We start from the raw sequence: 15510 nt of genomic DNA on the forward strand, positions 1-15510 counted from the left end.
TCTATAGTGTAAAGAAAGGAAAGCAGGCCAGGTTTAGAGTCTGGTGAGTCATTAGCCTCTTCTGGCATACACCCAAAACCTTTATGGCCACCTGCCCTCAGCTAAAGTCAAGAATAGAACTCCTTATAAATGAATGGTAGTGCTTTGATTTTGTTGTTGTTGTTGTTTTGAGTTTTTATTTGTTTGTTCGTTTGTTCTTCTGTTTGTTTTTCTGCTAATGAAACCACAAACCCAACACTGCTCAACATTAGTCCAGGGCCATTATATCCAACTGAGCACTTTGTTCGCCAATGGTTCCACTCGATTAGATGAATCCATTCATTCACTTTTGCAGAAAACTATCCCAGGTGGCATGCTTTTGTTTGTACGTATCAAAATGTTCGCCATTACTCCACTCACTTAACACGCAACTCGTAAAGTGCAGCCATGGTAAGATCTATAAAGCACATGTATCTTCTCTTGTTTGACCATGACTGGTAAATCTCAGGGACAGAAAGACAACCACACTGGAGAATATCTGCCCTTCAGGTGGATTTCCCCATCCTTCCTGAGAACCTCAGGACAAAGGTCATACCACGTCCTCCAAAAATAAAAATCTGCATGACTATTTAGGCAGTTCACTCAGACTGACAATCATACTCACCAGCAGAGTTTTTTTTTTTTTTAAATATATATATTTATTTATTTGTGAAGGGTTAAAGGGGACTCTCATGTAAAAATCCAAAATACAATTTTATGAACAACCTGCAGAGTCAGTCCAAGTGTGGCTGGGAAGCAGCTCCAACACAGAAAACAGACCTGGGGCTGGGGTGAAGGCAGCAGGTGTCCAGCCCTCAGGGCCTTTCTCTTGACCCGAGGCACTGTCCAGGCCCAAGTCCCATCTGTGCTCCACTATGGTTGTGGTGGCTTGACCTAGGATGCCCTGGACTGCCCGGCTGTCTTGTCTCCTCAGGACCATCCATGTCCTAGGGGTAGGTTGGGAGCCAGCCACAAGCCATCCTGACAACTCCTGGGACCTCTAGGAGACAGTGGGGTCTTTGGCTTTAGGGGATTCAGAGCCCGTCAGAAGAGAGATCGTGGGGTCGTCTGTGTAGTCATCCCCCTCGGGGAAGTAGGAGCTTTACCCTAGCTCAAAGAGCACAGGCAGTTCGCTGTTCCCTGTGTCTACAGCGTCAGGGTCCATCAGGAACAGGGGCTGAGCCGTGTAGTGCACCAGCTGCTTCCCTGAGTCAGGGTTACTGTTCTCTGCCTCAATAGGCTTGGGGGGCTCTTGGGGAGAGAGGAGATCCTGAATGCTGGCCAGGCTGCTATCCAGGTCAGGCAGGCTCATGTCGGGCATGGTCACCGAGGGCGTTGGTGTCCACGCTGAAGCCGTGGCTTGTCAGCATGGTCTGCAGGTTGTCCAGGTTGGAGTCCATGGCATCCAAGTGATCACTGAGCTCGTTCTTATCTAGGCAGGCTACGCTGAGGCACTTCTCAGGAATAGAGGGGGCTGAGGGTGCAGGGGCATGGGCTCCGGTTGTGTCCACAGAGGCTGTGTTTGAGGCAGCAGGGGTCGGCTCGCTCTCTCGAAGGATGGAGTCAATGAAGGCAGTTGGGGATAAAGGTGTATCCATGGAGGATGGGCGCCCAGGGCTTGCCTCCAGTACCCGAGGGCTCCGAGGTGGGCTGGGAGGCTCTTCCTTGATGCGGACCAGGGTGCTGCTCTCATCTATGCTCCTGCCTGGGGATGTCAAAGGGCTGGTAGGAGCCAGTTCAGTGATAACGGAGATTATGGGTCCAGAGCTGGTGACAGCATCAGAGGTGTAAAGGCTAGAGCTGCTGTAGGCTGGAGATGGAGCTGAGTACGGGCCAGGGCCATGGACATGCTCCAGGGAGTACTGTCGACCGTACTTGGGCCCAGAGTGTGCTGAGACGCTGTCACTCAACATCAGAGGGATCTTTCTCTTCATCCCCAGAATCCGGTTCGACTGCACCAGTGAGATCAGGAACTGAATGAGCTTGTTGACAACTTTTTGCTGCTGGGCATGCTTCTGCCGCAGGCTGGCCACCTCCCGCCACAGGGCCTCGTTCTCGTGCTTCATGGCCAGGAGCTTGGAGTCCATACACTCCTGTTTCCCCTTCATCAGCTGCACGTCCATCAACAGCCTGGTGACGCTGTCCTGGCGTATTTTTATGTCCTCACTCTTCAAAGTGGACACGCTGGTCACTTTCCTCTTGATGTTCTCAAGGAGCTGTTCCTGGCCACACAGGAAACATGGATGCTGGAACTCGGTGTCATCCCTCTCAGGCTTGACCAGGCCACCCTGCTCAATGTGGACTACACAGAATGTGTCATCTGCAGCCACTGAGGGGCTGCACATGTCCCCTTTTGCAAAGCCATACAGCAGGGTGGCAGTTGGCTAGAGGGGCCCAGCTGCAGGCCTGAGGAGAATCTTTCCCCCTTTCAGGTTTCTAAAGGTCCTCATTCTGTAAGCAGTGCCCAGTCAGCGGGTTAAGAACCACACTACAGAATTCCAGCTGTCTGCACTGCACAAAATGTCCCCTAGGCATTGTCCACACTGCCACTTGTGCTGGGCCAGTCCAAACCAGCTTATAGCTGCAGAGGAGGCAAAGTCTTGTCCTCCTAGCCTCTGCTTACACTCACCCTGGACCCTTACCATGTCCTGCTTGCTTCCCTTCATTTTTTTTTCAGTCATTTTCCCCCAATAAATTATCTTTTATTTCAATCTCCATCCTGACCTGTGGTCCCCAGAGGGCCCACATGACAAGGTGCTCACAACATCTGTTCAATAATGAATAAAATGAAAATATGGCTGGGTTTAAGTTTCTCTGTTCAAGGATCCTTCCCAGAGGACCACAAGACACAGAGCAGGTAATTTACTGGCCTCTAGTGGTACAGAGAAGTATAAATCTAGGCCACTCTCTCCTTCCTCTCCGAAGCTCGGGGAAATTTTCTGAAACTCTACCAGCTAATGTCTAGCTGTCTCTCTTCTACTATTCCAACATCCTAAGATGCTGTCCATGTTATTGCCCATTTCACATTAGGACTGTCTTAAAAGTGATGTGGAAAGAAATCTCTGGCTGCTAGGAAAGGAAGAAGCCACAAGCTTATCAGGAAGCGCTGTTGTTGGCCCACATACAATCTGTGCTTGAATTTTAAGTCTGGCTCTTTAATCATGGCGTAGTGTTTACACAGCAAGGTCTCATTACGATGCAACACTGAAATTAAAAGTTGTACAATAGAAGATAGGACAGTTGCTGTGAGTAAGAACGAACGATACCACTCACAGAATTTAATATTTCAGAGAGGCTAGGTGGATCCATTCCTACACCATGGAAACTTACCAAGCCACATCTCTCCAGCTATGAAAGAAATACTCAAGTTTCTAGAAACAATATTCAAATGAAGGTGGGAGAGGAATGGGGAGAAGGAAGGCTGGTAAACTAAACAAATTTTTAAAAATGCTTCAAAGCTATACAAATTATATTTTATATTTTCATGACTGAAAACACTCTTAAGAACTTATTTTTAGCCAGGCATGGTGGCACAGGCCTTTAACCCCAGCACTCTGGAGGCAGAGGCAGGCGGATCTCTGAATTCAAGGCCAGCCTGGTCTACAGAGTGAGTTCTAGGACAGCTAGGGCTAAACAGAAAAACCCTATCTCAAAAAAAAAAAAAAAAAAAAAAAAGGAAAGAAAGAAAAAGAAAAAAGGAAACTCACTATTAAAATCCCTGGGACACATACAGTGGAGAGAAAACGAATATTCTTTTGACTTCCACAAGTACACCATGGTACACAAGTATACACCACTGCATACACACATACACTCATACTCAAAAAGCAAAGCAAAATGTAATTTTTAAATCCTCAGAACTAATGACACATTCAGCGTATGCCACAATAATTAAAGTATCAGGCATTTACTTTAAAAAAAAAAAAAAGAAAAAAGAAAAAGAGAGCACTGATAAAAATGGTAAAAATGTCATAGAAACGCCAGGTAATGTTGGATTAAGATTTGTAAGTAGTTTCTACCCAGAACCTGTGCTCCTTAACTTCACCTAAGTTATTTTCTAATCACAGCTGGAAAGGCATCGTGTTAAAACGATCCTACGCAAATGCTGGCTGGCTAAGCGACTTGGAACTCTGGATGAGAGGGCTGGGGGGTTGGCTGAGGTGCCCAGGATGCAGCACCATCGTGGTGTGGGCAAAGAAACCTCCATGTTTGGAGAAGCCAGCTATTAAAAGAAATAAATCATTTCTCTAGCCCCATGAGCCTCCGAGATTCTGTCTACGCCTTAGCTAATCCTCATCTCTTAGCCTGTCCTCTGGTCCTTAATGCTGCTTCACAACTCCCATCTTAATCCTTCTGCTTTGAATTTGCAAATAAATCCTCTGCTCAATTTTCCAGACCACTAATTTTCTGCATCCCGACTCGCTTCCCTTCCGCCCTTCAGTCCATCCACTGACCCCAGGGCAGGCTCCTTCACATCTCAATCCCACAACTAACCACTCAGAACTCCCTTCTCATCCTTTCCCACGAACCATTCTTGCCCTATGGATCTGCTATCCTTTTGGATCTGAAATACAAACTAGAATTCTCCCGTGTTCAGATTTCGCCAATGCTTCCCCAAGACTGGTTTGTTGCCGGCTCACAGTGCTGAATTCTTCTCAAATGTCTAATGACCCTGTCTGGTTGTTCTCTGGACTGATCAATACTGAGGGGCAGAGGAGGACTTCATTAGGCTATGTGAAAATGAGGGTAGACCGATAGAGCAAAAACTCCCTTTTTATGCCAAGTTTGAGAAGTCTCCCAACACAAAAGCTTCCTGCTGCAGTCTCTCACTCTGTTCAGCTTTGGCAGATCACCAGACAGTCAGAAACCGAGCAAAATGGTTTTTGTGGCTGAGGCGAGCTCCGCTCACCATCTCCTCCTCCGGGCCCAGCGGTTCAGCTGAACAGAGCATCTGTTTCAAGGTCATTAGTCCCTGGCTGGGCACTCTCATTACCCATTTCTGCAGCCACTCCCCATAGCTGCGGTTTTTGGGAGTCTTCCAGGATGCTGCTCAGAAGATTCATTTTTCTAGTGAGTCGGCACTTTCTCTCTTGGGTCGTGAGTCCCCCTGCTGTGGCATCTCACCATCAATCTCATCCATCTGCTGTATTTACTCCGGAGTCCCCAGCGCTTCAGGACCACGGGAGCACCTCTCTCATTTCTCAGTCCTGTTTGGGTTTCTGCTATCATTTTCAACATGGTTTTGGACAGGACAGAAGTGAGAAAGAAAGATGAAAGAAAGAGGGGAGGGGGGAGGGGGGAATTTCGAACATCTTTTCCTTAACAGAATTATTATTTTAATCACAAGATTGCCTTGTGGACCAAAGCAAAGGTCCAGAAACCCTATGAAATCAATATGAAACAATATGGTGTCCCTGAGCATAAGAATTCATTTGCTCTGTGCCATGGGCATGGTACTGGGGGCTAACCCATCACCAAAGTGGATCACACGACCAGCTGAGAAGACCGGTGTGGCACTGTTCCCAACTGCGCACTAACAAATCTGTTGTTCAGGGTCATGCTTACAGTCTCAGCCTTGCCCCCAACAGTAGGTAACACCATGACAGAGGGTAAACTCTGGCACACGAACTACCTGGGTTTGAACCTTCATACCAAGCCCTGGCTTCATCATTTTGCACAAGGTTCTTAACCTCTGAATATCTCATCTACAAATTATTCTAGGGACTCTTAAGAGACAATGAAAGTTGTTGGTGAACATAAGCAAACGTGTGGTCAGGTACTTAAAAGCAGGCCACCAGTACTACTTCCTAAGACCCAAGCAAATCACAACATCCAGACACACATAGGCCCCACTGACAAGATAGCCAGAGCTAGAATGGAAGTTCAAACCAGCAGCTAGCCAATGAGCTCTCTGACCACGCATGCTCAGGATTCCCTATCAACCCCAAGAGAAGACACCTGAATTTCTTTAGCCGAACATCTCAGATTTACACATCCAAGAAATCTTTTCGACAGAGTTCAGCCTGTAGAACTTAGCTACATTCTCAAAGCTGTATACAACACCCAACTTCCATTTGCACAAAGTGAACAATTATATAAAATGAGACAGCAAGTCAAAGACATCAGCATGCAACACATGATTACAGAGTCTTAAGATTAAAAGGTGCCTCTAATAACCATATGAACGCAACAAACATCACCCGGGTACACAGTAAACCCTGACTCTCCAAATGGCTCATTAAATAACCTTTCAGGTTCCCAGGCATTTTTCTCAGAGATCCGATACTTAAAATAACACATTAAGGACTGATTTTTCCTCATTTGTTTTCAATGCTTTATTTAGCAATTTCATAAATAAAAAGTAAATAACCTATTTTTCAGCCTTAGCATTAAGCACATTGAGTTTACATAAAGTTACACAGATTTTAGTTGATTAAGAAAATCTAAAAGGTTTTTAACGCCATACTAGATATCTTTCAACAATGTCTAAAAATGAAAAACTGTTTATTAAACAACACTCGATCATGTCTTACAAACACATTAGCTCCTTGAGCAAAGGAAGCCCATTCTTCAAGGTGTCCATACATCACAGAGAACGCAGGAAACTTGATATTTATGATTACAATAAAAGCGCATTTATTTGGCATTTTAATCAAACAGAAAGCTTTCTATGGGGACCATACTGAGGTTCTTGAGGATTCAGAGTTTTGATTTTTCAGCTGAAATTTTTGATGATGTATCAATTACTCATTAACTCAATATATTTGAGCAACTACTCTGGGCTGGGAGTGAAACCAAGGATATAAAAGTAGACCTCAAGGACTAATAAACACAGAGAGAGAGAGAGAGAGAGAGAGAGAGAGAGAGAGAGAGAGAGAGAGTGAGTCAGTCCAGGTATTAAGCGCTATAAGAAGAGAAGGATGTATAGCTGGTCCAAAGGGAATATAGACTTTAAGGGTGGCTGAAAATAAGCTGATTAGGAGAATACATTTCTAAATGTACACCCTAAGTCGTCCCCCTCCCCCACTCCAGCGGGTAGGAAGTGATTGGAGAGACTGAAAAGTAAAATCCTTGTAGCCCTGCAAAGGTTTCCATCAACAGTTCACAACTCTGTGGGTCAGAAGCCCAGGCAGGGTGTAGATGGGTCCTCTATCAGGTAAACAGGCCACAGAAGGACAGGGCATCAAAGGCATAGGAGATGCCGGGTTCACCCGCGAAGGGACGTGTGATTTCTTTAGCCGAACATCTCAGATTCACACATCCAAGAAATCTTTTTCTTTCAACTCCCTCAATGGCTCCACTTAGTCATTTTCCACCCGATGACCCTCTGCTCCAACCTCCTTGGCAATCCACCCCCACTTGCTAGGATTATATTAGGAGTTGAGCCCAGTGTCTAGGCCCAACTAACATCCATCAAAATGGTCATGAAGAAAAAGTCTTGGCTCTCATTTTAGCAAGGGTCATGATCACTTTCTCTTTAACATACTATAAATGAAAATAAGAATGCAGTTTTCTCTTGGGAGGAGATAAGGCAAAACTTCACTAACTGAGGTTCTGATCATCAACTCCATTTCACATGTAAAAACCCCCTCTTCACTCCCAGGCTGTACGGAAGCAGGCAGAACAGGAGTGTGTTTGCCCTAGCTCTTGAGAATGTACAGCTCGCAGGAAACACAAGCTGCCAAGAAACCTTACTACCCAAATTCCCTCCAAGGCAAGTCCCACACTACGGCTTTATAGTAACCACGGAAAAGTCACTGCTGTGTGGGGAGAAAACACAGGGACATAAAATTAGCTTCCTGAGAAAAGGCATCTTAGAGGGAAAGGGCTCTACTGATCCTGCCCTTTGCCCTCTCATTTCCCCGAGCCTAGTTCTATTAGGAGGAAGGAGAAGAAGGAGAGAAAGAGAGAGAATAAATGCAGGAAGAGGGAAGACGGGGGTGGATGAGCGAATGTGAATCCGATACAAGCAGATCTTCAACCACAGAATCAGAGCCAGGCATCTGCCCCTAAGCACAGTTAGAACTTTTAGGAAGGAAGGTGTTAAATTACGTCCACTGGAGTGTTAAAGCTTGGCCCCAAACAGCCTCCGTGCCTACTGAACCTACGTTGATCTGAGAAGAAACACTAACTTCAAAGTATGCCACTGATCAAGAACTCAGCTTTTGGCCAATCAGAGCAGACAAACTGCCTACCAGTGAGGGGGCTGAAAGCTGCAACACATGCAACATGCCATAACAAGCCAATCAGGCTGTTTCTGAGGTCATTTCCTCACCAATGGCTTTAAAGATAACCTGTACCCCTGCTGGGGGGTGGGGTGGGGTGGGGTGGCATATACTTAACCATTTTCCACCCCTGCTGCTGACCCTCCAGTTCTAGAAACTTCCCTATAAAAGTAACTTTACAGAAGTAAACTTTACTTAAGCTCACTCATCTCAAGGGCTTTTCAGTTTGTTACCAAACATAGTTTAATACAATGGCTTTTAAACTTGACTGAAGCCCACAGTTCCCTCCGAGAACTCAATATACATGCACATCGATTTTTACTCATTCAGGTACTTGGTGATGAAGATTTATTGAGTGTCGACGACATGCTTGAGAGCATTAGAGATGCTGGGGGAAACAAATCAAAATAAAACTCCAGTCTTCACGAAGTTTATATACCAGTGGCCAGGGGTACACAACCAAATCAGCAAAATATTAGTGTGCTGGCTGGTGGGGGGAAAAAAAGATCTACTGGAGAAAAATATTATTAAAAAAAAAAAACAGATATTAAGGTCTCAGCTAAGATAAAGAGACCATCTTCAATGATGAATGGCAATTCTCACTAAAAAGTGGTTTGTTTGTAAGTAATTTTTATTACAATAGCATTGGCTGTGTACACCAAGAACTAGAAAGCAAAGATGAACGAGAATAGGAAAAGTAAACTACAGTTCTCATGTACAGAAAGCTGTGTTCACACCTTCCTACAGCTGGGTGTCCTAGCACTGTCTACCACATACACACACACACACACACACACACACACACACACACACACAGAGAGAGAGAGACAGGTGTGGGTTCTGAGACACAGACCCTGTCACAGTCGCCAGAAATGCCAGCTAGTTCAGCTACAACTCCGCCTTTCCAGGGCAGTGCATTCTCATATCCAGGCCACAAACAAATTTCTAATACCTCCGAAAAAGTCATTCACGGATCTTTGTCTAAGCCAGTATCTAAGACCACACCTATACTTTAAATATGTCACTAGCAACATAACACAGCCTAACCCTACTTTGTGTGATGAACAAAAACTAATAAAGGAGTAACAGCTCGTGGCTGAGATGGTAGGATCATGAGGCTAGCCTGAGGTACACAGCAGGTTCCAGGCCAGCCTGCTCTATGGAGTAAAGCCGTGTCTCAAAAGCAAACAGCATCACCATGAATACAGGCACTGTGGGAGATCGCGATCCTCCTCGGTGGTGCAATTTTGACAGTCCCCAATACGACATCCCGATTCATGCAGACTGTCTCTATCAAAGATAGAGGTTCCCAGTCCTTTTGTACCTTGAGCTGTTCCAGCAGTGGGATGAAGGAAACATCAGGACCTAAAAGGCAGAGCCTTGTACTCCGTTGAACAGCAAGCCTGCTGAATGTGCACTGGCATCTAGGACCTGCTAAAAAGCCTACGCTCCATCCTACCTACCTACCGCACAGGGCACTACTTACACACACTATAATGAGTGAAATTGCCACAAATTCTGTAATTTTTGCTGTAAGCAAAGCTGGACACTATTTTGATTTGTTTTGTTAGCAGACTAAAGACAGGTGGGGGGGGGGAGGCTCAGTGGGTAAACCTGAGATCAAATCCCCACCCAGTTTCTGCATAAAGCCAAAGCCTCATAGAGCAAGACTGGAGAATGAGACAGGAGGATCCTGGAAGCTCATGGCCAGGTAGCCTGGCATATGCAGAGGAGAACAACAAAGAAATTCTCTCTCAAACAAGGAGGAAAGGCAGGGACCCAAACCCAAGGCTGCCCTGACCTCCACACATATGCCATGACACAGCACCTGCATTCACATTCACATTCACACACACCACCACCACCACCACCACCACCACCACCACCACCACCACCACCACCACCACACATGGGGGGGGGTCATATAGTCAAAACACTAAATTCTAAGCAAATAATCATTTCATTTTCAATTTAAAAGATTATTTTTAATTATTAACTAGTAAGGCATGTATATGAGTGAATGATTAAAAACTACAAATAAAGCCAATTCATTATTTTGAAAACTGGTCAGAAAAGACCAATTATTCATCTTGTTTGTCCTGGATAAAGGAACCTCAAAGAAGGAAAGACATCTTAGCAGTTGAGAATACAAATGCTTACTGTTCCTGCAGAGGACAGAGGACACTTCCCAGAACCCAGGGGCACAAGCTCACACTCCAGACACACACACCTATATACATTAAAAAAAAAAAAAAAAATTAAACCAACTGACTGATCTGGGGAAGCATCTTTGATAAATACACAAGAACCAAGAATCAATAGGAATGATAAAAAGAGAGAAGCTATAGGCATGTACCAAGTGCTAACGTACGACTGATTTAGAAATGATAAGGCCAAAAACTGCTAAAACAGCATTAAAATGAAATTAAAGCGATTGAGCACTCATCAATGTAGGTACATGGATCACTGCTTGCCAGACTCACACTAGACTGGAGAGCTGAAGGGTCACCTCAGAAACTCAGCTTACACCCTTGTCAATCTGTCCTATCACTGTTAAGACGGGCTTGGAATGCCAACTGCCTGAGCTCAAACCTAGTTCCATCTTTTGGCAGGTCAGTGACCTTGGAACCTTTTGCTACCTTACTTCCTCAAGCACGAACCAGGGCTCCCCATAACAATGACCCCATTAGGGAACTGTGAAGGTAACTCCAACACTCCCACATATACCACGGGACCTGGCACATTCAGCAAAATCAAGTTACGATTGACCTTCTTTTTGATGGCCTGTTGTTCTTTGCTTTCTCATTTAGTTCCCCACAATACAGTCCCCAAAGGTCTGTAATTGCTGATGGGAGCCACCCTCCATCAGAGTTCTCAGGAGAGAATATATGAGAAAAGATGAGTGATTCAAACTGGGTTGCTTTTTTTGTTTGGCTGGTGTTTGTTTTTGAGGAGGAGTCTTTTGGGGTTCAGTTTGCCTTCTTTTGTTTTCTCAGACAAGGATTCATACATCCCAGGCTGGCAGAGAGCTCAGTACTGTGAACCTGAGGATGACCTTGAATTTCTGGGACTACAGGCAGGCCCAACCACGCCAGATACATGCAGCGCTGGAAACTGAACCCAGGACGTTCTGCATGCTGGGCAAGCATTCCATCAACTCAAGAACCCAGCCAGCTGGGTATCAACATTTGGACAATGACAGAGCTCACTACTCTGCATAGAACATAAATAATTACACTGGTTAAAAAAAAAAAAATACCGGGGCGGTGGTGGCGCAAGCCTTTAATCCTAGCACTTGGGAGGCAGAGCCAGGCGGATCTCTGTGAGTTCGAGGCCAGCCTGGACTACCAAATGAGTTCCAGGAAAGGCGCAAAGCTACACAGAGAAACCCTGTCTCAAAAAACAAACAAACAAACAAACAAACAAAAAAATACCAAAAGAGGGAAGGAGGAAGAGAGGGAGAGAAAGAAGGGAACCATCTTTTGAGAGATGGTAAAACACTTACTTGCAAGGCAAGTGTGAAAGGTTTATGCCAGTGTTGAGGAAGTAGAGACAGGAGAATTCCTGAGTAAACTCCAGGGTAGGTGTGTGTGTGTGTGTGTGTGTGTGGCCATTTACTGTGATTCCTATACTGATGGATGCCCACACATTCAACAAGAGCTCAGAAATTCAGACAAGCAGCCTGGGCTACTAATGGAGCTGGAACTTAAAAATCTGTATTCCTGCCGGGTGGTGGTGCACGCCTTTCATCCCAGCACTCGGGAGGCAGAGCCAGGCGGATCTCTGTGAGTTTGAGGCCAGCCTGGTCTACAGAGCGAGATCCAGGACAGGCTCCCAAAGCTACAGAGAAACCTTGTCTCAAAAAAAAAAAAAGCCTGTATTCCTCTGGTGAAGGAAGAAACGGGGATGTACGAGGGTTCACACACTAAATGGGCCCCTCAAGTGCTCCAGTCTTAAAGACAGGAACTGTGGGACAAGAAAGAAATCCGGTTAACACAGAGAGAGCTCAAGGTCCCAGTGTTGCATTAGCCCTAAGGAAGGAGGGCAAGTCTCAACTGGCAAGGGGGGGGGGGGGAGGCAATTAGAGCAGCTAAGAGCAGTGAATGAAGACAGGGAAGGAGCCAGGCAGGCCAGATGCCAATCACAGCACCCCCACCCTCTCCAGCCCTCCCTGGCTGCCTTGGCCAAGACAGCCCCTGCACTTACTGTGTGAATGCCATATAATGATGCAATGAATCCCTTCTAATAAAACTACTGGGGCTTCATTAACGTCTGTGCCTTTTTAAAAACACCTCAGTGATCTTGTCAGGTCTGATTTGGTTTTGTGAGCTATGTAAATTCATAGAATTCTGGCATTTAAAGAGCCCTTAAGGACAATCTAGCTCAGACCCTCACTTCCCCTGTTAGGAAGGTGAAGGCCGGAGTAGTTGTAATGAGCTGAGGGCTACAATCCACACTTGGCAAAGCCAGTGTGAATTCCCTGAAACCATTCAGTCTGGTGTTACTGTCTCTGCTTCCTCCTTTCTCCTGTCATTATTAAACAGGGACCTTGGAGCTCAGAATCATGGGAAACTTGAGCCTTCCCTAACAGTTAGGCCAAGTGACAAAAGCTGGCTTTACTTCTGATGAAGACAAAAGGCAGCTCTGCTCCCCCCTACCCCCACCCCAAGATGGTCTGAGTCCTCCCAGGTATGCAGGGCAGCTATGTTAGAGGTAGTCATTTGTGATTCCAGGGTGAATCAGTCAATCTCAAGATGCAGATGAGCAGAGCAGACCTAATTAATAGTCAACACTACATTACAAACCTAAGCAGGATGGTCCTGGTCACTCCCACAACTACTGCAGGCGAACAAAATGAGATAATAAACTTCTTCCTTCAACTGGCCACTGCAACCTAAAGGCTAAGTGCAGATTTCTCAGTTCCCGCCTCCCCATCAGTCAACCAGCTCTAAGGAACCTGTTCGGTGTACACCAGTGTCCTATGCCAACTACTTTACAAAGTTACGACCAACCCTACTGCCCAATGGTGGCTTTCATAGTACAACAATAGTCAAGACTTACAGGCCTGTCATCACAGAGAAGGTCCACAAGCCAGGCTCTGCAACCTGCAACCTATGTAACTGGAGAAGATGGATTTACCCGTCTGTGCCTCAGCTGGAGCACCTGTAAAACATGGAGGCTACCTCCCGTGTAAATCTGACAGAGCCAAGGATTTGCTGTTTGGGAAGTATTTAACACAGTAGCTACTATCTGACAAGTATCAAGATGTCAGTTATCTCTAGAATCTGAAAATCAGCCAAGGATGCTGAGGTTCTAAAAAAAAAAGGAGCTCTACACACACCTTACGCTCCCCTACACACACCTTACGCTCCCCAAGCCCCGGCAGTTCAAGGTAACTACCACACCAGTTAGAAAAGCAAAGGAAAAAAAAAAGTCTGATCCTTTCAGGTGATGAATGTTCTGTATCCACATGGCAGCGTTAAGGGTGCCCAGGTAGCTAGTAAACATTCTTTCTCTGGTCCTGGGACATCTGTGTGCCTGATACTTTTAGATCCAGGCTGGGGCTTATGCCATCACTGCTGGCTGACTCCTATACCTGATGCTCAGATTCTGGAGACTTGACTTCCAGATGAATCACATCCCAAGAATCCCCTGGTTTTCCAGTTTGCACACTGGAAAACAACCAAATGAGCCAGTTGTTGTAAGATCATTTTCATCCATCTCTCCCTCCATCTTATCCTATTGTTCATGTTTCCCTAAGGAACCCTAGTGGCCCCCCGTGGATGAGGTAACTCAATAGTGGTTACTCCAATAATAAAAGCTATGGATCTCAAAATGAACTCATCCAACAGGAAGAGGTGTTTTCTGAAATCCTATCCTTCAAAGAAAGGTGGGACAAGATCTTTCATTTTGCTGTCCTTCCCTTCAATACCCCCAACAAAAACCAAACTCACCACTGGAAAATAAACTGTGTCATTACAAAACACAACAGTAAGGCATAACAGTACCATTTTACAGGAGCTGTTTCTCTGGGAAACTGTAAACCAGTCTCTACCCTCTGCTTATAGGGCACAAACCCATGTACCAGTCTATCAAAGCCCACCTTGGGGAGCCAATGAGTTGATCTGGCTTAGCTACCAAGTATAGGTGAAGGGTTACTTACAGGAGCATGAGTGACCCCAAAGCTGCCAAAGCACCTCAAAGTCTCACCCTATGATGGATGATGACTTCCTTAGAGCTGCATAGAAGGAGTGCCCACCCTCCTTTCTTTTGCTTTTCATCCTTTAAACTACACTCCAGCACCTCCAGAGACCATGTACACAATCAGGACAGAACTGTAGACTAACAGCGGGGAGGTACAGGATGGAAGCTGTCAGACTCTCAGGTGAGAGAGCAGTGGTCCTTTTCCCCCAGCTCTTCTTTCTCTGAGCGAAAGCCAAGAGCGAACAGACCTCTTAGAAGCAGTCACTGCTGCTCTGATGAAGAAGGGGGGTGTTAGGCCACGGGGATGGGGCTCCCTAACACACATGCTTCACAGTGCTAAAGAGGAACTCAAGAGCATGAAAACCTCTGAGGCAGCCTTGTTATCCCACCTCCGGGTCAGGAAGGGAGGGGCCTCTTTTTCATCCAGGGCAGACCCTGGATCCCCTATACTCTTCTCAGCTGTCACCTCGTGCTCCCAGTCCCTAGGCACTACGACTAAGAGTGGGAGAGCTCCCCATTTCTTCTCCCACAGTTGCTGCACACAGCAACAGCACAACACCCCAATCTATTAAGATTTTATAATCACTGAAACGCTAAACAAAGCAAAAGTGAACACGGGGAAATAAGGATTGTACATTTTTTTTAAATACATAAAATTAAATGTTACAGTTCTTAACACACATGAGTCCAGTAGATGGTTGCTAACTTCTAGCTGAGTTGATGGACACTTCTTTTTTTTCTTTTTAACCTATTTCAGATACCTATTTCAAGCCCCTGAGTTCAGTCACAGTAGAGTGGAGAAATACTGACTGGCAGGATCTAGACTACTGACTGGCAGGATCTAGACTCCCTATAAGACAAAGCTCGGGGCCCAGGTGTAAGGGCATTTCTAGGCTGGAATAACTGGGGTGTAGGAAGCATGCCACCTGAGGAGCAGCCCCACTCCACTGACTACATTCAAGACAGAGTATGAAGGAGAAATGGAGTGTTCATCTACTTCCTGACCAGATGCAATGTGACCAGCCACCTCACGCTCCTGGCCGTTCCTTCCCTGCTATAATGG

General features: G+C 45.8%; 1 protein-coding gene and 1 pseudogene across 1 annotated transcript in view; both read right to left on the reverse strand.

The window, feature by feature from the left end:
* Adgra3 (adhesion G protein-coupled receptor A3) overlaps nucleotides 1–15510 on the reverse strand; it is a 107868-nt gene that overhangs the window by 77832 nt on the left and 14526 nt on the right. The gene's annotated exons all lie outside the window — the stretch shown is intronic.
* On the reverse strand, nucleotides 714–3463 carry LOC114690892 (annotated as a pseudogene).

Source organism: Peromyscus leucopus, chromosome 10, assembly GCF_004664715.2.
Source record: "Peromyscus leucopus breed LL Stock chromosome 10, UCI_PerLeu_2.1, whole genome shotgun sequence".
Lineage (NCBI taxonomy): Eukaryota > Metazoa > Chordata > Mammalia > Rodentia > Cricetidae > Peromyscus > Peromyscus leucopus.